The sequence below is a fragment of the Humulus lupulus genome, chromosome 2 (genome assembly GCF_963169125.1).
Source record: "Humulus lupulus chromosome 2, drHumLupu1.1, whole genome shotgun sequence".
Lineage (NCBI taxonomy): Eukaryota > Viridiplantae > Streptophyta > Magnoliopsida > Rosales > Cannabaceae > Humulus > Humulus lupulus.
Window position 1 is genome coordinate 81065931 of NC_084794.1, and position 22802 is coordinate 81088732.

Genomic DNA, 22802 nt, shown 5'->3' on the forward strand with positions numbered 1-22802 from the left:
AAGGAAGCTAGCAAGAAGGATAAGAAAGGTACGAAAGATAAGGATGCAACATTTTTCACAATGGAGTATCGAGAGCTTCATGGACCATTAAGTAACGATCAACATTTTGCAAGAAGAAGTATGAAGTATTCAAAGATACGATTTTCTCAAGCAGAATGCTATAAGAACTTCAGACGGTGTGGAAACACGTATAAGACAGAGCTCGGGAAGGTGCTAAGTACAAGAGTACGCTTAAGGCCTTCATAAGACAACAAGGGTTTGCAATGTCCAACAAACCATCTAATCAAGAAATTTCAGAAGAGTTGTTCGATAAGCTCAAAAGTTATTTCCTGTGCATAGGATGTGGTTGTAGACATTATATTGTCAACGAATTGGTTTTACTGAATTGTTTTATATTTGGGTTATGAACTTTTGTGAATGATGGGTGTTTCTGAATATTTTGGGCTTTATGAATAAATGGAGATCAATTGTTTGATGGATCTAAAAGTATGTTTTTGTTTCTGATTTGAAAGAGTTACACTAAGATACATTGTTGGTTTTAGGCATGAATTAAAACCATGGCTTCTAGAAGATCAATGCGAAGGAACGCTGGGGTGAATCGCAACCTTGACAACCAACATGTTGTGAGACCCAATATGCGAGCTAACCGTAGTGACAACCCTCCACCAGCTGATGGGGGAAATAGGCGCGAGGAAGATCCTCATATCGCCTACCAAAGGTTGGAAGCACAATTTATTTCCATGCAAGAAGACATGGGGAAACAAGCCAAGGAGTTAAGGGAACTGAGACAGCTGAGGCAGCAACAAGCTCAGCCAGCACCATTGATTAGAGACGTTCAACAGTCTATAGCATCGATTGTAGCGATTCCTGATGTTGGCAATCATTTGGAACCTGGGATCCTCCAATGTTTGAGGGGAGTGCTGATCCATGGAAGGCAGATCAATGGATGAGTATGATGGGGTCTATTCCAGACTTCGTGCGAGTGCAAGGAAATCACAGGGTAGCCTGGGCAACTCACATGCTGAGGGATGATGTAAGAATCTGGTGGGAAGTTATCTCCTAGGCAAGAAACGTTACTGCAATGACTTAGGCATAATTTCAACAAGCTTTTAATGACAAGTACTACAATGTTGCAGTACGGGCATCCATGAGGATCCATGGAGGACCTCGAGGAGGTCCAGTTAGAAGAGACAGATCTGACCAGGATTGTGAAAGTCGGTAAAATCTTAGAGACAAAAACGAAAAACAAGCTGGTAGAGTTTTTAAAGAAACACCAGGAGGTCTTTGCCTGGTCTCATAAAGATATGGTTGGGATATACCCAACGATGATCAGTCATGTCTTGAACATAGACAAAAATTTCCATATGTACAACAAAAAAGAAGGTTGCTCGACAAGGATAGATCTAAAGCCTTGAAAGAAGAAGTTGAAAAGTTGAATGAAAATGGATTCATCAGGGTAGCATTTTATCCATCTTGGGTCTCTAATCGCGTACTAGTTCCCAAACCAAATGGTAAATGGAGGACGCGCATAGATTTCACAGACCTTAATAAAGCTTGCCCAAAAGATTGTTTCCCACTTCCAAGAATTGACCATCTGGTCGATGCTATGTTAGGACATGAAATTTTATCATTCATGGATGCGTACTCTGGTTATAATCAAATTAGTATACATCCACCTGATGAAGATCACACTAGCTTTTGAACAAATACAGGACTTTACTGATATAAAGTAATGCCCTTCAGTTTGAAAAACATTGGTTCGATCTATCAGTGACTAGTCAACCATATGTTCAAAGAGCTGATTGGTAATAACATGGAAGTCTATGTCGATGATATGCTGGTCAAGTCGAGAAAAGATGATGAACACATGAAGGATCTACAAGAATGCTTCAACATCTTGAACAAATATCAGATGAAGCTAAACCCTCTAAAGTGTTCCTTTAGAGTTGGATCAGGGAAATTTTTGGGGTTCATAGTAAACTCGGGAGGAATCGAAGCTAATCCTGAAAAAATTCAGGCACTGATCGAGATGCAGTCCCCTGCCAAAATTAAAGATGTCCAAAGCCTAACCGGAAGAATTGCGGCCCTGAGTAGATTCATATCTAAAGCAATGGACAAATGTGTTCCATTTTTTAATCTACTCAGGGGCAACAAAAAAGTTTTAATGGACAGAGGAGGGCGAACAAGCCTTTCAAGCGCTAAAATCCCACATGTCACAACTGCCAATTTTGTCTATACCGGTAGAAGGAGAAACTTTGTTGCAATCACAAAGTACTCTGCTATTGTTGTTTTAATCAGAGAAGAAGAAAACATTCAAAAACCAGTATACTACGTAAGCAAGAGGCTGGTGGTAGCAAAACTATGATATTTGCCCTTAGAAAAATTAGCTTATTGCTTGATTCTGGCATCTAGAAAACTGTGACCCTAATTTCAGGCTCACCCCATCATAGTACTCACCGACTAGCCACTACGGCAAGTCTTACAAAAACTAGGAGTCGATGGTCGATTATTGAAATGGGCAGTCTAATTATGGCAGTTCGAAATTTCCTATGCGCCACGAGCAACTATAAAGGGACAAGCCCTAGCAGATTTCGTTGCGGAATTCACTGGACTCCCTGCCAGCGAACCGATGGCAAAGACCGATTGTCAAAATCAATCCCCTACCTGGAAGTTGTTCGTAGATGGCTCATCCAACGAGCACAACGCAGGGGCAGGTTTGATTTTAATCACACCCGAAGTTGAGTACGAGGCTCTGCTCGCAGGATTAAGACTAGCCAAGGATATGGACATAAGATCACTAGAAGTATATAGTGATTCTCAGCTAGTAGTTAATCAAATTATGGGAGAATATCAGGCCATGGGTCTCAAGATGGTGGTATATTTTAACAAAGAAAAGGACTTGATGGCACAGTTTGAGAAATATACTCTCCAACAAGTTCCTCGCGACCAGAATTCAAATACTGATGCCTTAGCCAAGTTGGCAAGCGCTAAAGATGCTGACGCCTTGAGCATAGTACCAGTTGAACATTTGTTGGCACCAAGCATTCAAGTGGAAGAATCCTCGCTAGTGATACAAGTGTCAGACACGTGGATGACACCCATCATCAAATATCTCGAACAAGGAGTATTACCAATAGAAAGAAACAAGGTGATGCTTCAAAGACAATCAACCCGATTTATTTTGGTCGATAGATGAGGATAGTCAATGCCTCTATTACGGTGTGTTTCTAAGGAGAAGGCTAAGGAATTAATGCAAAAAGTACATGAAGGTTTCTATGGAGATCACGCTGGGGGTCAAAGTTTGTAAAAAAAGATTCTCCGCCAAGGATATTTCTGGCCTACCACGATCGAGGACTCTGTGGAATTTGTTAAAAAGTGTGACAAGTGTCAAAGATTCTCCAAGATACCACGAACAGCCCCAAATGAGCTCAAACAGATGCAAAGCCCGTGGTCGTTCGTAGTTTGGGGAATTGATCTGATTGTATCTTTACCTATTGGTAAAAGGAGTGTCAAGTATGCAGTAGTTGTTGCCGACTACTTTACTAAGTGGGCTGAAGTTGAACCACTCGCAACAATCACGACCAAGAAAGTAATAGATTTCTTCGTCAAATATATTATATGTTGGTATGGGTTACCGAGACAAATTGTCTCAGATAATGGCACAGAATTTGATAGCGATCTTTTCACTGATTTCTGCGAAAGGCATGGTATTATAAAAAAAATTCATCAGTTTCTCATCCATAGGACAACGAACAAGTTAAAGCCGTTAACAAGACTCTAAAGGACACACTGAAGAAAAGGCTAGAAGAAGCAAATGGGGCGTGGCCAGAGCAATTGCCAGAAGTACTCTGGTAGTATAGAACAACTCACCGAACAGCAACAGACCATACACCATTTTCTTTGGCTTAGGGGTATGAATCCATGTTTCCTATTGAGCTAAATCCACCGTTGCATAGAAGGCTAACATACGACCAGAATAAAAATAACCAATTATTGATGGAGTCTTTGGACTTATTCAATGAAAGGCGCAAGCAGGCTCAACTTCGAGTAGCAGCTTACCAACAAAAAGTCACTCTATATTTTAACTCTAAAGTACGCGAAAGAAAGTTTGACGTGGGAGATTTGGTGTGTAAAAAAGTTTTTCTTAACACTCGCGACCAGAATGCTGGAGTACTCGGACCAAACTGGGAAGGTCCCTATCAAATTAAAGAAATCCTTCACCCAGGCACGTATAAACTTGCTCGCTTAAATGGAGATCTCATTCCTCACTATTGGAATGGAGAACACCTGCGCAAGTATTATCAATGAACAATTCTTTTAAAATAATTGTCTTGTATTAAGTTTACTTTTTACACGTTTATGAACAAGGGATAGTCAGTAAAATGACTGGTCGCTTATAAGTGTAAGATCAATCTTTGATCACTAGTACAAACATGATTTTGTCCATTTTATTACGAGAAATAAAAGGAACTGTGCGCAACCAGTTATTCTTCCCAATTATTGTATTTATTACAAGTATTTGCTCATTACGTGTGATGTTTTGCTATATTATCATTAATTATTTATAAGTACGCGAGCATAAATGTTAGAACATGACTTGGTCATGGCAAGTGACCAAGAACCTTAATCTCCTCGATCACTTGGGGAGCATATAAGATACTAAGCGAGTAAATCATATCAACAGGAATATGTAAACACACGAGCAAAATAAGGGAAAGCATATTATGACACTCAAAATATTTTGCAGAATTTTAGTTAATTTTGTGAAATATTAATAAAGTGTTATGCTAAGTTCAGTCATACGAGTAGATGTTATAATATCAATAAGTATACTATAATATCACTACGAACTGTCTTTACACTGCGAGCAGTTTCTGCTCGGATGTAATTAAAATATTAAAAGGAAAAGTTATGCTATGCAGAAATATTGTCTCAACATCACTAACAGTTGTTTGCATGTTTTAATTACATAAACAAAAAATAAAAAATTATTGTACAACTGGAGGAGGATCTTACTGAGACTGCTGGTCGACTGTTGGTCGACTGTTGTTCCAACATCTTCTTCAGCACCATTGATGCCTGTCGCCGGGGAAATTTCAAGAGACTCATGAGCATTCCTTTCCTCTTGTAGGCGAGCAGTGCATTTCTTGAGTTCAACCTGCTTCATATGATCAAGAAGATAGTCTAAATTTGCCAATGGGTTGTTCTTCGAGAACAGGTAGAAGCAGTTAAAAGTTGCTCCTCTGAACCTCTCCAGGTTTTGGGAATTTGTTTCCTCTAGTAGCTTGACCCGCTCCTCTAGCTCAGTAGCCTCCTTCATGCCAGCCACCAAATCCTCCTGCAGTTTGGCTGCTTCTTTGAAGTTGTTCTCCGAAGCTTCCTTGAACTTCAACTTGGCAGCAATGACTTTGGCCAGCTCTTCTTGGATCCTCTTCAGCTCCTCGGTATAACTGGCAACTTTGCCTTCAACCACCTTAATTTCCTCGGTGTGTATAGCCTCGATCTCCTCAACACGATGCCAGCCATTGCTCATGGTCAAGATACCCTGCAAACAGAGAAAATGTGACTGTTAAAGGCAATTAGAGCAAATGTTGCTCGACTAAAACAGTGTAGAAAAAACACATACACTGAGGACTTCGGTAATCTCACGACTAAGGACCTAGCTGTGCTTCAGTGGGGGAAGATGGGCAAAGGCTTTCTGGCTGTGATGGTTCTTGGACAATTTTTGCAGCTTCTCGTATGTGCAGTTAAAAGCATTGTTTAGCAAGTCAGTGGCCAAGGGTCTTCCTACCTGCTTGGAGGAAGGGACACTGCGAGGAGGAGGAGGCATTATAGTTATGGACGGAGTAGGAGCCGGAGGGTCTTCTGGTTGAGCCTTTTTCTTGGAAGGCTCACTACTGCTCTCCCCAAGATGCTTTCTGCTTGACTTCTTCTTTCTCGAAGGAGATTCAGCAGAGGTGTGCATATCAAAAGCGTCTTCAGATGGCATGACTACAAAACAAAAACAAATGAGCAAATATGTTAAGAAGTGGTTTGGAGCGATAATGGAATAATGTAAAGAGAAATACTAAGTAGTATACCCGGACTATTATTATTGGTCGATATATTATCTAAAGAACTACAACTACACTCATTATCTATCTCGAAGAGGTCCAGGCTAAAATTACTGGTCGTAAGTTTAAAATTGCCATCCCTATCAAATAAATGACAGGGGATGGGAAAAGTATCTAGAAGTGAGAAGTCTATATCGTTCTCATCCGGCATATTCCGGTAGTTTTTGTTTTCCCCTCCCATGGCGGGCAGGGACAGCGGTAGTTTGAGGGTTGTTGGATGGCTCTCGGATGGTCACTCCCGTTGGTCATCCCCAAGGGATTGTGACACATCTTGCTGCTGCTCGGGGATTTCCTGTCCTTCGGTGCCCTCTCCAATGGCACTCCCTGCAGTGGATTCCCTTACTTCTTGATGAGGATCCAAAAGGCCGACCAACCTTAAGTTGCTCTCTGTGACCAGCTCCTTGACGCTCTTTTCTATGTTTGTCATGCTGGCTAGGGCGGTGGCCCTTATCTCCATCTCTGGAGTGGGGTCCGGACGATGCCATGGGCCTAAGAGTAGCACCAAATTACTAAAGGACAAGAAAAAAAAAATGAACGAATAGAAGTTCCGACCAGAGATTGAAAAGTTTACCTCCTCATGTGAAGGCCAAGTTGTCAGCAACTAGTTCTACAGTGGGGAAGTACTCTTGGAAGTATTTTCCTACTTTGGACTTATGGGTAACATCACTCAGGAATATGCGAGCAAGTTCCTGGTGGCAGAAGTGGAAGAACCCTGTGTTGTTTTGGTTGGGGTTGGATTTAAGATCGAACAGATAGTTGATCTCATGTGGGGTAGGCATAGGCCATTTTTTGTGGTTATAGAGGATATAGAGTGCTGATAGTACTCTATATCCATTGGGTGTTATTTGGAAGGGGGAGACCTCGAAATAATGGGCCACCCCTTGGAAAAAGTTATGCAAGGGCAAGATTGCCCCGACCACGCGTTGTAGGCGCCTCTAGACACATTTGCTCTCTGTTCGGGTGTGGGTTTTTATAGGGTAATCCCAGGAAGCCGGTACTTCTTGGGATATTTTGCCACCATCCTGCCCGATATGGCACTAGGGGGCGATGTACCAGTCTACTTCTGCTTGAGGGCCATCGCGAGGACAGGCTTTTGGTTGAACATTTGGTGATGAAAAATTTAGAGGTTGAGGGTTGTTTGAAGGACCCTCGGTATTGGTTGTAGGTTGGTTAGAAGGTGAATTGGTCTTTTTTTTTTTCTTACGAGCAGTGTATTTGACACGACCCATGTTTGGTTGACTGGCTGAAGGACTGGTAGTAGGATTTTTGTAAAGGCTCGAGAAAGGGCAAAGAAGGTTGTTCTTGGTCCTCGAACAGCAACGCAAGAAGATCATCGTCTATTGGCTTCTCATCTCCCCAGGGATCATGCATTAATATTTGATAAGAGCAAAGGGATAGTGTGAATCTACGACCAATAGTTAGAAGAAAGAGAAAAGCAAGGATAATGCTGCTCGTATATAAAAGTTAAGCTTTTATACGACCAGCAGTATCCTGATAAAAAACACAATAAATGTGCGAGCATTTTGAAAAAATAGATCAAAAAGTGAAAGTAAAAAAAAACTTTTCAACTCCGAAAACAGGTGGGAAAAACCCAGTTTTTCCAAAATGCTTAAAATCAAAATTTTACTTCGATTTTGGACTCGAAATCAATACTCCTATATCCCACATTGCTTTTTAAGCATTTCCTAGTATTTTATACTACCTAAAATTCCTATTCTAGCATACTTTTTATATGTATCTTTGTCTAAACTGGATTACCCAGAAATTTTTTCTCAAGAACAGTGGAGACGCAATAACAAAAATTCATGAAAGCAAGACTGGATTACATAAAAGACAAAATGGGTTCGAAACTTACTTGGAATATGAGTTGTAGGAGAAATCACGAAGATTTTTGCTCGGAGTTTGTCGAAGACGTCTCAGATCACAAAGGTTTTCTGGATTTTCTTGGAGGTTTTTTCTGAGTTCTTGAGAAAAGAGAAAGTTTCGGTAAAAAATGAAAAGGCAGAAGAGTAATATATTTATACTGCTCAGGGTGTTATTGAAGATTAATGATGGGATGGGATTTCGATGTATGGGGAATTGCAATAACCGTCAAAATATTTTTGGGAAACTGTAAAAATCATAATTGCTTGCTTTTTCAAAAAGGTACTGACAGACATGACAAGTCAGATGGGTTGCTGGTCGAGTAAGTTTATTAAATGCTTACTGCAATAAAATAAACTTGGGGGCAAATGTTTATCCTAAAAATTACTACTCGCTGACGTGGCAAGATTGTGTACACGTGGGTTGCACGTAACTACTTAGTGACTACATTCAGGTCGACCAATGACCAGGATACTCGACCGTACGGCAGAGGTTGTGCTGACATTTACGACCAGGTCTGGTCGTGGTAAAAAAGCCATATTTCAAATACAGTTACATATCAGATATTTCTAAAGATATTTGATCCTATTTTTATGTAAAGATGATGTTTTTTGTTATTTTTAGATATGCTTAAATCAACATGCATGTAAAGCCCATTGGCCCATATGTATATCTTGGAGCCTATAAATAGGACCCAAAGAGCTTAGAAAGAGGGGGATCGATTTTGGAGAGAATCAGTGTTATTGATATACAAACTTTTGTACTTTTTTGGAGCTTGTGAAACTCAGTAAAACCTTGTTTGTTGATCATAGTTTTCATAATACGTCAATATAAACACTAAGTGGAAGTAGGTTATTACCAATATCTGAGGCCGAACCACTATAAAATTTGGTGTCGTTTATCTTCTTGAATTCAATTAATCTTATTTCTATCATTTTGAATGACTCCGTGTTGTTGACCAAATCAAGGATCAACACTTTCATTAAAAAGTTTGAGTTTGTACATGGGATCAAATAAATAAGTGTTTACCAGGCATTTACAACTTCAAAATCAATTACATCATAGACCGACCTAAGCGGAAAAATTAAGTTTTGGCTCTAGTCCCTGTTGATCCCTTGGCTGTGGCGGTTGAGTAGCAGAAAAATGTACACGTCGCCCCTAAAGCTCTCCAACTCATGGTTGGTCCAGCTTTCCCTTTCCCTAAGCTGTACCACATCGCATCCGTGAGCCAAAGCTCAACAAGAAAACTTAAATCAACATATCCAATATGCAATAGAATGTAAACAATACGCTTAGCAGTAAAAATCTTCTCAAACAAATACATAATTTAATTTAGCAATCAATGAGTTAGACAAGTATTTAGGTGACATTCGGGCCTAACTCTCTTAGGCCAACCTCTCAGATCTCATGGTTGACCCTGGCTCTCTTAGGCCGAGTTGCGTTCCATACACTTGATGTCGGCCCCGGCTCCCATAGGCCGAGCATTACGATTAGATATAATCAAACATATATATTACATAATACATAATTAGATGCAGCATATACAAGCATGCCATACAATTAATAACATTTATATTCACACTCATATCCAATAATAGGGGTTTGAGCCCCAACAACAACCAGGGTGCAATTTTCTTACCTCGATTCCCGAGCAGATAAGGTATGGCAATCCCGAGCCCGATCACTATTACCGAGCCCTAGCGATGTAACCTAGTCACAATGCAATAATAATAATCATCAATCACTCAAACTATTTAAGAGCTTCAAGGTAAGTATCTAGCCTTCAGGACCTCAAATTATACTAAATCGGGTAGTAGAATCCTTCTCGAGCCTTTAGGTTTGAGTTCCCGAGCTTAAAAACCCTTTTCGGCCAACATTCTCTATTTGAGTCATGGCACTCCCCAGAGACGTCGTGGCTCTCTACAAGTTAGAGAGCCTCCCAAGTCCATTTCTTGGACACACGCCGCGGCGCGACCCCGCGAACCCAGATTTCCCAACGTTTTCAAATTTCTAAATTCCCCAAAATAACGTCCCAAACATGATTTTAATATCATTATACCACAAAAGTCATATTAGCAGCTTATAATCAACAAAACCTAGCCTAAAAACCTACCAAAATATCACCCAAACTCAAAATTCAAAGCAATCTCTAAGACTAAAAAGAAACTAAAACTTAGAACTTTTAAACTTAAATTTACCTCTGATTAACCCGCTTCATAATTGCCTCTTCAAGTTGTATGCTTCCAATTTCCCACTAAGCTTCAATCCCTAACAAACCGAGAGAGAGAGAGAGAAACCAAGTGTGTTTTGTGTTTCTGGTTATTTCCTGAAGGCTTCCTAAGTTTGTTCCTTGACACCAAAAAGACTAAGGTGCCCCTAGATCAAAACCTTACTCTTTAATGCCCCAAGGGCGATACTGTCATTTGTCACATTTCATGGTAATCCTCAAATAGCACTATAAATTCCTAATTAATCCCCACGGCCACAAAAAATCATTAAATCACAAATCCCAAATACGCACTAAGTTTCCCAACATACCCCTTGGCTCACCCCAAGCCAGGTATTTGAACCTGTTGTGACTTTTTCACTAACCCGCTCACTAGGATCGTCTTGAGACAAATATTGCAAATATATCCACATAATAATGTGGTCTCAATCACATAATACATATAATTACATTTATACCCTCTTCGGGTCAAAATTACAAATATGCCCTTATTAATAAGAACGGGCCCACATGCATATTTAATACACATAAACATGCATATAAATATTCATATTACCATATAATTCACATATGTTGACAGCAGAAACTCGTCAACGATATATGAATGGAAAACTCAAAGATTGTTATGAAAACTACGTAGATAGGACTTAGGAAAAACTTAAGAAAGAAAGATGCAGAATAACAATGGAGGATAATCTCGTATATTGCTTTACTATCTCTATCTACAATGAATTTTTCCAACCCCTCCATTTGAGGGGTCGAAGCCTATTTATAGATGGGATCTAATGGCCTCTGATACAAGGTGGTCCCAAGTGACAAGATCGTACGTTTGTACCCTGTCATAGTAGTGGCGCATGGTGTAGAGGAGGAGATGGTCGTGGTGTCGATTGTAGGTACATGGTCAGAGGTATGTAGATCATGCCACCACTTCTTGTACTAATTCATACCACCACTACTTGTTGGGCACTAATGTCAGAATCATGCCTTTGCCTCCCTCAGGGTCGTACATCTCGTACTTGTTCAAGTGCCTTGTACCTGAAGGTCCTTCTCACACTTTCAAAATATATCTTCTCTCATCGCCTTCTAATATTTTGCTAAGTATTGGACACATTTATTAGTTCTCCTTGTATACTTGGGAGGCTTGGGACATATGGTAGATGATGAGGCAATGAAGCCATCACTATTTGTGGCTCTCCCCCGTGCCCTGGCATCAAAGCAACGAGGCCCTTGCATGTTCTACATACGAGCGATGTGTCTTCGACTCATAGGTTTGTCACCACATTCGGAGCAACACGGCAAGGGGCTAGGACTCCGCGTGGTGTCTGGGGGTGCGCGAGCCTTCTCGGAAGCTTTCACCAAGCACACCTTCAACATGGTGCCTGGCCTTGCTATGCGAGGCTCTCCGCGTGCCGCGACACCAAGGGCCCCAGGCCCTCGCGGGGCCCTCCGCGTGGGCGTACCATCCTCGGCACACTGCCCCTCCTCCATTCATTCAGTCTCGCACAACGAGGCGTCCTTGACTCTGTGGGCCTTACACATCGAGGCATTCTTAACTCTATGGGCCTCACACAATGGCGCATAGCGAGGCGCCTTCCTCCATTGGCTCAGCCTGACACAACGAAGCACTTTCTTCTTCGCGCACCTCACACCAAGCTGACCGAGGCTCTAAGCCAAAAGCAAATGGGTCTAGATCTTGAGGCACTCATGAATGCCAGATCACTGAGTTGGGCCTCGTTATGCGAGGCCCTTGCTTACCGAGGGGTGCGCTAAGTGTTGCGGGGGTGTGTGCGCATGTCTAAGGCTAGCTAGGCCTCACATAGTGAGGCCTTTGCCCCTTCTACGCTCACGCCCATATGCGGCGACGGATGTCTCCAGGGAAATTTTCCCGTATTCACAACATATGCCACATAATCACACATATGTTCAATTAATTCCACACATAATTCCAATTATGCCATCCTAGCACACTAATCAAGGCATTAAGCCTTATTATCAAATTTGGGATGTTACAAGTGCGATTTACTAAGCATACGTGATGCAAGTGATCTAGATTCAGACTATTGATGTGGATAGGCATCTTAGTAAAGGTGATGTATATAATAGAGATTATATATGATGGGACTAATAAGAATTAAATATCTTTATAAACTTGACGTTTGAAATAAAGATTTGATTCTTATCATAATAGATGATCATTTGTAGATCAGTCTAAATCATGGGTATTCATGAAGTCTTGTTTTTGTTTATTGGATCTTTTGATTCACTCGTTAAGGTTTCTTAGTATAATGAGGCTAATGACTTTTGTTTTTGAGATTTAATATCATGAATGGCTGGGAACATGAATTACAATAATGGAATCCATACTTTCCTAACTGATCGATTATTGGTTCCCTTAAGGGTTAATTCTGGAACTTAATAGTTATTGAGCTCAAATCTATAATTTGATTATAGATTAATTATTCACTAGTGAATTAATGGTACTTAAGGACCAAGAGGTAATTAAAAGGGTGAAACAATAATCTTGACCCGCACTAATTAACGAACCAATTAATGGACGACAGAACTACATTTATTGATTTTATCAATGGACTACAAGAGAAAACTTTGTAAACATAATTCTATAAATACTTAGAGTGCAATTCCATATTTATAGTGGAGTAATCATGGAGTTAATAAATAAGATTATTGGATTAAAGAGTTTAATTAATAATCTGGTTTATTGGAGCTTCGTATTATAGGTCCATGGTCCCCAAATCACCTCTGTCCTACACTGTCAAGGGTAAGGATGTCAAAAGAAAGATTTGCAGAGAGAAAGACTTAATTGCAAAGGAATTAATTTTCCAAGGCAATGAAATAATTATGTGATAGTTATGGGTAATTGATTAATTATGAATTAATTAATTAATTAACTATATAGTTTTTATTTTGAAAAACTACAGGTTAAAATAAATATTAATTTTGTTTTGATTAATCTATAAAGAGAGATTAATCATTATCTTTTTTATAATAAGATATTTATTAATTTATTTAAAATTGATATTTTAAGATAAAGTTAATTTTGAATAAACTAGTATTTATTTTAGGATAAATATATTGTCTCAAATATTAATTAAATAAACAAATGAGAAAATTAGGGATAACTTTAATGGTTTGGTCGACACACTCAAAGTATAGTAAGTGTGGCGTCACACACATGGATTTCCTATCCCTGGGATTTGAATTTCATATAATTGGTTTTATTTAATTATTCTTTTTTAAATATGATTTAAATTAAATAATTAAATAAGGTTATAACTGATCAGTTTTATTTTAATAAAATAAAGATTAATTAAATTTGTTAATTATCTTTATAAACCTAAAACGAAGTTATGCTTGTCAAGTTATTGTTTTTCATAGACTGTCATACTCTTTCTCTAAAATAGAAGCGATAGTTTTTCTAAACCTGAAAACTATTCAATTCCTCTTCTCTCTATCAAACCTATCGAGATCTTATATTTTGAGTACATCTAGAAAGTCATAAATTAACCTTTTGAATCCTATGTGCCTACACACATCCTTGTGTGTTTGAGGATTGGTCTGGAAGATCATGGTGTGAGCTTTCAAAACTTGGATAGGAAGATTGTTGATTTTATACAAAAAGATTCGAGGACACTTGATAGGCTACAAGAGGTAATCTCTAATCTGATTGTATGTGAGTTAATATAAACATATATGTGTGTGCATGATCTTGGATGGTGTTAATAATTATTAAAAAGGGTTCATTCCCCACTGCGTATATTTGATTTTCTCTTTTAATACCAACAAGAGATTCGGTATGCAAAATTCCAAGAAGGATGATATGCCAACTCGTCATAGAATTATCCTTTCTAAAGAGTAGTGTCCTAAAACACCTCAAGAAAAAGAGGATATGAGACAGTATCCCTACACCTCTGTGGTAGGCAGTCTAATGTATGTCATGTTGTGTACAAGACTTGACATTTGTTATGCAGTAGGAATAGTCAATCGTTATCAATCCAATCCTAGATTGTGTCATTGGATTGCAGTAAAGAATATTCTCAAGTATCTTCGGAAAACTAGAGAATATATGCTTGTATATTCAGGTGATGACATGAACCCCACTGGATACACTGATTTGATTTTCATCAGACAGAGATAGTAAGAAATCGACTTTTGGATCAGTGTTCACACTTGGTGAAGGAGATGTGGCCTGGTGTAGTATTAAACAAACCAGTATTGCATATTCTACCATGGAAGTCTAGAACAATGCGGCTTGTGAAGCAGCTAAGAAGGTTGTGCGGCTAAAGAAGTTATATTCTGGTCTGGAAATTGTTCCATATATGAATACACCACTTGTCCTATTTTGTGACAACATTGGGGCAGTAGCTAACTCGAAGGAACTAGAAGTCACAAGAGGGGAAAGCATATTGAAAGGAAATATCACTTTATTAGGGATATTGTTCACAAGGGAGATGTAGCGATTATGAAGATAGCTTCAAAACATAACCTTGTCGATCCTTTTACTAAGACTTTGTCTACCAAGTCCTTTAAAGATCATGTTAGAAATATGGGTTTGAGGGAGATGCCTCATTTGCTTTAGGGCAAGTGAGAGATTGTTGGTGTTGTCCGTATTTTTACCACCAGACATGTGGCAATTAGGAGTAATTAACGACAAGACAAGACATGATGTTCTCGGAGTGCGAACTCCTCCAGGTACCCCGAACTGGCTAGACGCAGATGTCTCCAAGGGAGGCCACCCCCCGAGGTCGGTCCTCGAGGTGTGGTTGTCTACAGGTGAGGCCACACCCCAAGGACCATTTTAGAGGTCCCCACGCCATTTTCAGTTAGCTGTCCTCCAGGTCTAAGATTTTTTTCCTCAGGGTCTAGAAGAGTTGCCAAGTGTCAATCACTGTGAATATGAGCCATCAGAAGATCATCTGACAACCTTTTGGAGAGCCTCGAGTAGTGGTGTTGAGTCGTACACTCGACAAGCAACATTTCCCACTACGCTGCTTGACATGGAGAAACGTGCAGCCACACCCTAACATTGTCAGAGGCATGTTCCCCATAAAGTTGGTAAACAACTTTTAGTAATGGGCCCCATGCAATCTGCCTGGCCGTAGTCTCTATTTAGTGCAACCCTTTTGTATTAATTAGGGATTAATACCCTAACAATGGGGGATTTTTATTAATAATACATGATTCACATCAATAAGCTCAGGCTCTATAAATAGGGTTGGGGTATCTCCTTGTAAGGGGTCCAGATTTTAGAGAGAGAAACTCTGTAACTCAGTAAAATATATATATATATATGCTGCCTGAGAACCACCATTGAAGCTTGCTCAAACAAGATTCAAGCTCACTAAATACTAGAGAATTGTGGACTAAGGCTATTTTATAGCCTGAACCACGTAAAATTCGTGTGTTCTTTTCTATTATTTTATTTAAACTCTCGGATTAGGTTGATAGCAAAAAAGGCAATCAATAGTTTGAAAGAATTTTTGCATATATTGTTTTTTTTTATTATGATTAGAATAATATTATATGAATATCAGAAAATTCTCAAATTCGTTATTGTGACTACAATCTTGTATTTGTAGGAGAGGATTAAGATTGTAGGGAATGAATTTAAACAGTTCGCAATAAGACAAAGTTATGTGGAATCTTTGGATTAAATACTGTAAGTACGGTTCACTAGTATTATGAATACATGTAATCTAGATCCGGATTACTGGTGTAGTAGGACATCTTAGTGGAGGTACTTTGTATAAAGTGGTTATACATGAACGGGACCTGATATGTTATTAATACTTATTAATATTGTTTACTTTATAAGTATTAATTAAACATATCAAGAAGATGATCATATACAAATTGATCTTAATCTTGAAGTTATTATGAACTCATGTTTATGTCATATGAGTTCTTTGATTCACTTGTTGTGATTTGTCAGAATGATGCGGCTAAAAACTTTTGTTTTAGGAACTCATTAATGTAAATGGATGGGGACCTAATATAAACATATGGAATCTATACATTTATGAGATGAATTGAATAATGGTTCTCTTAAGTGTTGGCTTTTGGAACTAAAAGATTATTGAGCTCAAATTCATAAATCAGTTTATGAATTAAATTCGCTAATAAAGTTAATGGTACTTAAGGAAACAAAATATAATTAAAGTGGTTAACGGTGATGAATTCCTATTTTAATTATGAACCATTAATAGGGGATTGAATTTTATGTAGTGATTAAATCGATGGACACTTTTTATATATTTAAAAGTACTCAATAAATAAATGTCTATAATTACAATAGCGCAATCTCATATTTTTAGTGGAATAATATTGAGACTAATAAATTAATGACTTTTAATTAATAATCTAAATTTATTGGAGCTTGAAATTATAGATCCATAGGTCCCAAAGATGGCTTTATCAACACTATTCAAGGTAAGAGTTAAAATTGGGAAAAATCAAGAAAATGGCATATTTGGAAGAAATTTGTTCTTTAGGATCAAGTATGTAATTGAGACAAATTAATTTTCAAAATTAATTATTTATATTTTTCGAATTTATTTTTGTATTATCGAAAATAGCATTTTAATAATTAAGATATCTTATTTTAAATTAATTAGCTTTATTTATTTAAATAATATGAAAAATATAATTCTAATAATTCAAATTGGATTTGAATTTGAAATGATATTTATTCTTTAATTAATCTCATAAATAAGTTAACAGGTTTAATTATTTTTTAATAAATAATAATTAAAAAGAAAATGATTGGAACACATCCCTGATTTCAGGGATGTGTTACTGTAGTTGGCATGTGACAAGGTCCAAGAATGGGTCTTGGATATTTTATTTAATTAATTATTTAATAATTGATTTATAATTTGAATTTTGAATTTTTGAATTTTGAATTTCAAAATTTTAAAGAATTCTTTTATAAATCTTTCAGATGGAAATAGTTTCATAAGACTTTTGACATAAAGAAAATATATTGTATTATTTTCTCTATCCCTGAAAACTGTCTCGAACCTAATATTCCAAGATCTCATGTGTTGAGAATATCTTGTGAATCAGAAAATTTTCCCTACCATTACTCTACGTGCCCACACACGTCTTGAGGTGTAGAGATACATCTTGTAAGATCTTGGTTTGAGTATTTTGAAGAAGTGCCTTGGATTGGATGTTCATTGGAGATACAAAAAGATAGGGAGGATTCTTGATAGTTCTTCAACTGGTAAATCCTCATCTTTTATTTCTCTATGATTAATGTATTGCATGTTAATGGATCCAATTATTTAAAGTTTGTATAAATATGTTTTTTTGAAATATTTGGGCGCAACACCCTGTGCTTTTCGCTGCGCAAATGGTAAACTAGTTACCAACAGATGGTTCCTTTGCTGGGTATTTTCCATCTCGATGGTTGTCAGGTACCCAGGATGGGAATTTGGTGGGCGTGAGGCCGAACTCCCAGCATTGCCTTGGTCCACATGTTGTTTTCCAGACAACATTGTGCGGATGTGCCTTCGCCAATGGGGATGGTTGTATGGTGACCCTCTTGAGCATCGGGTTGCTCTGTTTCGTTGTCGCACATAGAACGGGTGACCACCATAATGATTGTTGGATTGAAATTTGTGTGGGAATTCAAGCCTAATCTACTCTCAATGAAAGCACCAATCTGTTGACGCCGTTTTTTTGGCAACAGGGGATTTAAAAATCCAACGATAGAGAGATTAGGCTTTTTGTAAACTGAATGTATAAGAAATAAAGAAAAGTAAGAACACGACGCAGTCACACGATTTTATGTGGTTCGGTGGTTAAAATCCACCTAGTCCATGTGTCACTCTTATTGATCTATTTAGGACTCTTGAGGAAATTGTTTATGACAATTTCAGCAGAGTTTTTGCATACAGAAAGTTGATCCCTTTTTCCGTCCATTCCCCTTGTATTTATAGGATATTCTCATGGACAGTTTTGGATAACCATACGTTAATATGGTAACTTACAAATTTGGGTAACTTCCTATTTACATAAATACATGATTGCTTATCAAATTTAAATCTATTATATTGGGTAATAAATGCATAATCAAATCTGGGCCTTTATGAGGCGTATAAAGAATCTCTGAGTCTTTTGGGATCTTTCATTATGTGTCATAGCTAGGCTTCCACGAGTTGAACACATTCTTTGAGTTCAGTGTTGTAGGACTAATCTGAACTAACACGGGTCATGTTCAAGGTTTCATGAATGTGATCTGGGCAATGCGTACCCCGAACTAAGTTGTTAGCATAAGAGGCGTTATGGAGACTATCTGGTTGTCATAGGCTCTCAAGTTGACTCGAGCTACTCACTCCAGAATTCACAAGATACTTTATGTATTCTTTTCTTCATACGTTTGTCTGTCAGCTATACCCCGTGCTAAGTAATTCAGCTCGTATTTTTGGGTACAACATAATTAAATAAATATCCCTTAAAAAGAAGGTTGTTTACACACGCTTTCAATTAAGCCCATAATTGTATGGATTTATAACCGTACACACGCTGTTGCTCCAACGCGCTTTTGAGCCTGCATGATGTTTCGAGATCAGCATAACGTTAACATCACTTTATCCTAGTTAGTCTTTCGAGACTGCCCTTCGGAGGGACCCTTTGTGTTCGAGCTCACACTGCATTCTCGAGTGCCGGTGATGTTGTAATGCCCCAAATTTCCTAATAAGGTTTAGGACCTTGATTAGGAGGCCGGGAGGGCCATAATTGCTTTATTATGCTATTTAATGATATTATGCATGTTTAGGTGTATTAAATATGCATGTGAACCCATTTGTGATTACTTGGGTGATTTTCATATTTTGGCCATTTCGGCCATTTTTGGCATATATGTGAAATGGGCGTGGTGCTTTGTTATTATCTGGTTAAGCCAGGGTTACCCAGCACAAGACGATCCTAGGAGGTAAGCTAGTGGGAAAGTCACAAAGGGATTTAAGCTTGACTTGGAGTAAGTCAAGGGGTATTTAGAGCATTACCGGGTTATTGGGTAATGGGAATTAACATTTGGTGATAAATTGGGGAGTTAGTAAGACCAGGGGGAAATTCTGGAAGTTTTGACTATAATGTCCCCGGGGGTGTTTTCGGGACCCCGAGCATTAGGTTTTATTGGAAGCTACTTAAGCTTGAAGTAACATTTTAAGGAAATAAAAAGAACGTTCTGTACGTTCTCTCTCCCTAAAGTTCCCTTTTCGTTCCCGATCGCATTTTCGAAGATAACTTGAGTTCTAGGACTCGAAATCAAGCGAGGATAGAGGCATAGCAATCCTAAGGAGAATTAGAAGCTTATTAGCCGGAGGATTTAGTTGAAAACAACTCAATTGAAGGTAATTCAAGTTTAAGTTTTAAGTTTTTAAGCTTGAATTGGACTTTGTGAATCGTTGGGTTTTTAGTTTGTTTGAACCTTGGGTTTTGGTGGTTTTGGACCATTGGGGAGTTTGGGAACTTTGATTTAATGATTTTGGAATGTTTAGACATGTTTTTGGGAGGTTTTAAAAGGTTAAAACAAAGGGAAAATGGCTGCCCCGAAGTTGGGCCGCGGCCCTGTTCTTGGGCACCGCGGCCCTTGCTCGATGAAGCAGGTGCCCCAGTTTTGCCTTGCTGGGCGCCGCGGCCCTTGGTGTTGGGCGCCGCGGCGCTTGCTTCTGGTGGTGCTGGGGGCCGCGGCTCAGGGTGCCAGGGCCGCGGCTCAGGCAGGCTTTTGAGCCCGTTTGGGTGTTTTGACCCCGGAAACATGGTTTTGGGCCTCGGGATCATTCCTACTACCCGGATTAGTGAGGATTGATGTCTTGGAGGCTAAGTGTTAGTTCAAGGGTTGGTTTTAGAACTTGAACTCATTGGATCACCATTTGTGGTTGTGACTAGGTTTACACTAGAGGCTTGGATCAGGATCGTGCTTGTGGCTCATTTGCTGGTAACCTGTGCTTGGACCTAAGGTAAGAAAACTGCACCCCATACGTGACATGCATGGTTATGATTGATGCATGTTGAATGTTTAAATGTAAACATTGATAGCATAATGAATGCTTGGCAATCTTGCCCATTTGCATATGATTATTGTTGAGGCATGCAAGATGATTAATTGTGATGCATGTGATGCACGAGAGACATGTGATTAGGGCATGCCATGAATGATGAGTATGAGATTAGTCAGAGCTTGAGTCTCTGCGTTTGTGCATGATCATAATTATGCTAGCAACTGTTTAGTAAGTGTTGACGGTAAGAACTCGTCAACGATTGATGGTTAGAAAACTTCAATCTCTATACTCTAGGAAGCTATGAATTAGATAGAAAGAACTCTAAACAACAGGAGAAAAACTCAGGCGAGCATGAGAACCAGAAGCATATATTTCTTAAGTCTCGTTTTTACATTCAGTTTTCCAACCCCTTAGCCTGAGGGGTTGGAGCCTATTTATAGGGGGGAGGGGCTCTATTGGCCCAGGATACAAACAGGTCCCAGACCACAGGGACGCACACAGGTATTCTGATAGTGTAGTGGCCCAGGGCGTAGTGGTGTCTACCCTGATGGTGTCAGAGTCGTGGCCCAGGACAAAGTACTGTCGGCTCTGGCGTATGGTCGGGGGTGTCCAAGTGGTACCACTACGCTTCGTACAGGTCCGTACCGCCACTACTCCTCAGACGCAGATCATAGGGTCGTGCCTCTGTTCTTTCCATAATCGTACACCCCGTGTCAGCGCACATGTTCCGTACTCGGTTGTCCTCATCAATTCCCGTTCAATGCTCCATGTTCGTTAGACATGTCAACAAGATTCCCCCAAGTGATCTCGTGCCTATGCCAAGGAGGCTTCAACCTATGCATGTCCTGAGAAGTCAAGGTGTCAAGGGTCAGGGCCGGCTTATGCGGGTCACATGGACACGAGACTCGCAGTATGGACACCGTGGCAAGGCCACACCCTCGCATAGCGAGGGTACCTCGCGTAGCGAGGCTGGTCCTTTTCCCCCAGGCGTAGGCATGGCTCAGGACACGGGCATCGTAACAAGGCAGCACCCTCGCATAGCGAGGCTGCCTTTCCTTCCCCCGGGTGCAGCGTCGCGAGGCTAGGGGCATGGATGCCACCACGAAGCCTCACCCTCGCATAACGAGGGTGCCTCGTGTAGCGAGGCTGACCTTCTTCTCCTGAGTGTAGACGAGGCTTGATGCCTGCTGGAATGGGGCGCACGCGGATGACCAGCTGGGGACCCTCGCATAGCGAGGGTGAAGTTTGGATTGGCAAGTGGCCGAAGTCCCTCGCCTAGTGAGGGTGACTCTCTTACCCCAACTCCCTCACCATCGTGTGATGCCCTTTCAGGATGTCTCGTAGTATAGAGCTTCACTCGTGAATAGAATTCACAAGGAAAAATTTCCACATTTACACTTCCCCCCGAGTCTATAAGTACACTTTTAAGTGTGTTTGTAGACTCTCTCTATTTTTCTTGCTTGACACGCACGGCCAGCCTTGGGGGACTTAGCCTTGGAAATTTTTCCAACGTCGCTCGAAGAAGCCCGAAGTGTGGCTTGGAGTTGTGTTTCTTCTTAGTGTTTGAAGAAACACAATAGCCACCTAATACTTGGGGGCTCCACGTAAGTTCCTAAGGTTGCGTAAGGACTAATCATCCTCAATCGCAGAACCCAAGTTTCGAAGCCACTTGTCCACACCAAGATCTGCGTAGCCTAGTGGCATGCTCTCCAACTTATTTTCACGAGTTCAAGGGTTCTATCCTCCTCCAAAGCTCTTGAGGTGCTCTAGTAGATCCCTCTTATTGCTGTTGTTCGTGGATCACATATTTTTCTTTGATCTGATGGCGATAATCTTTCCGGTGCACCTTGATTATACTTGTAAGGACACATTAACCCGTTGGGCTGTTGGGGTCCTTTTATATTCATTGCGCGCGCTTGTTATTTTTTGCGAGAAGCATCCTTCTCGTCCTTATACATAGTACTATTTTTTCCAAGGGTCACTTGTAAGACCCTTTTTGGCTAGCCGGCTTAATGGCCGATCTAGACTTATTGGGCGATTCCCTCCTTACGGCCTCACCTCTTGGGGTGTCGGCCTTTAGTTAGAGGTCATCCTTTTAGACCGTTCCTTTGATATTCATAAGGGTAGCTAATCCTTTTGAATATAAGAGAGATTTTTTTTTTTTTTTTTTTGCTCATGCCTCCTGTCCTACCCCCCAAGTGCTTGGTGAGATTTAATTCAGCAGGCAGTTCGGTTGATGCTCGCATGAAAAAGAAAAAATCAGGAAATTCAGAAAATCGTGCATGAGATTATCTCAGAAGGTATGACTCTCGATGAAAAATTTCAAGTTGTTTTTTTAATTGACAAATTACCTCATTCCTGGAAGGATTTTAAAAATGTACTCATGCATATGACTAAGGAATTTTCCTTAGAGAGTTTGATCACCCACCTTCGTATCGAGGAGGAAGCAAGGAAACAAGACCAGAAAGAAGAGGTGTTTTTTGTCTCTAACAGCAACCCCAAGAAGTCCACACCTGCAGTTCTGAACCTTAATGGCAAAAATTTTGAGAATCGGAACCGCAATTCGAATTA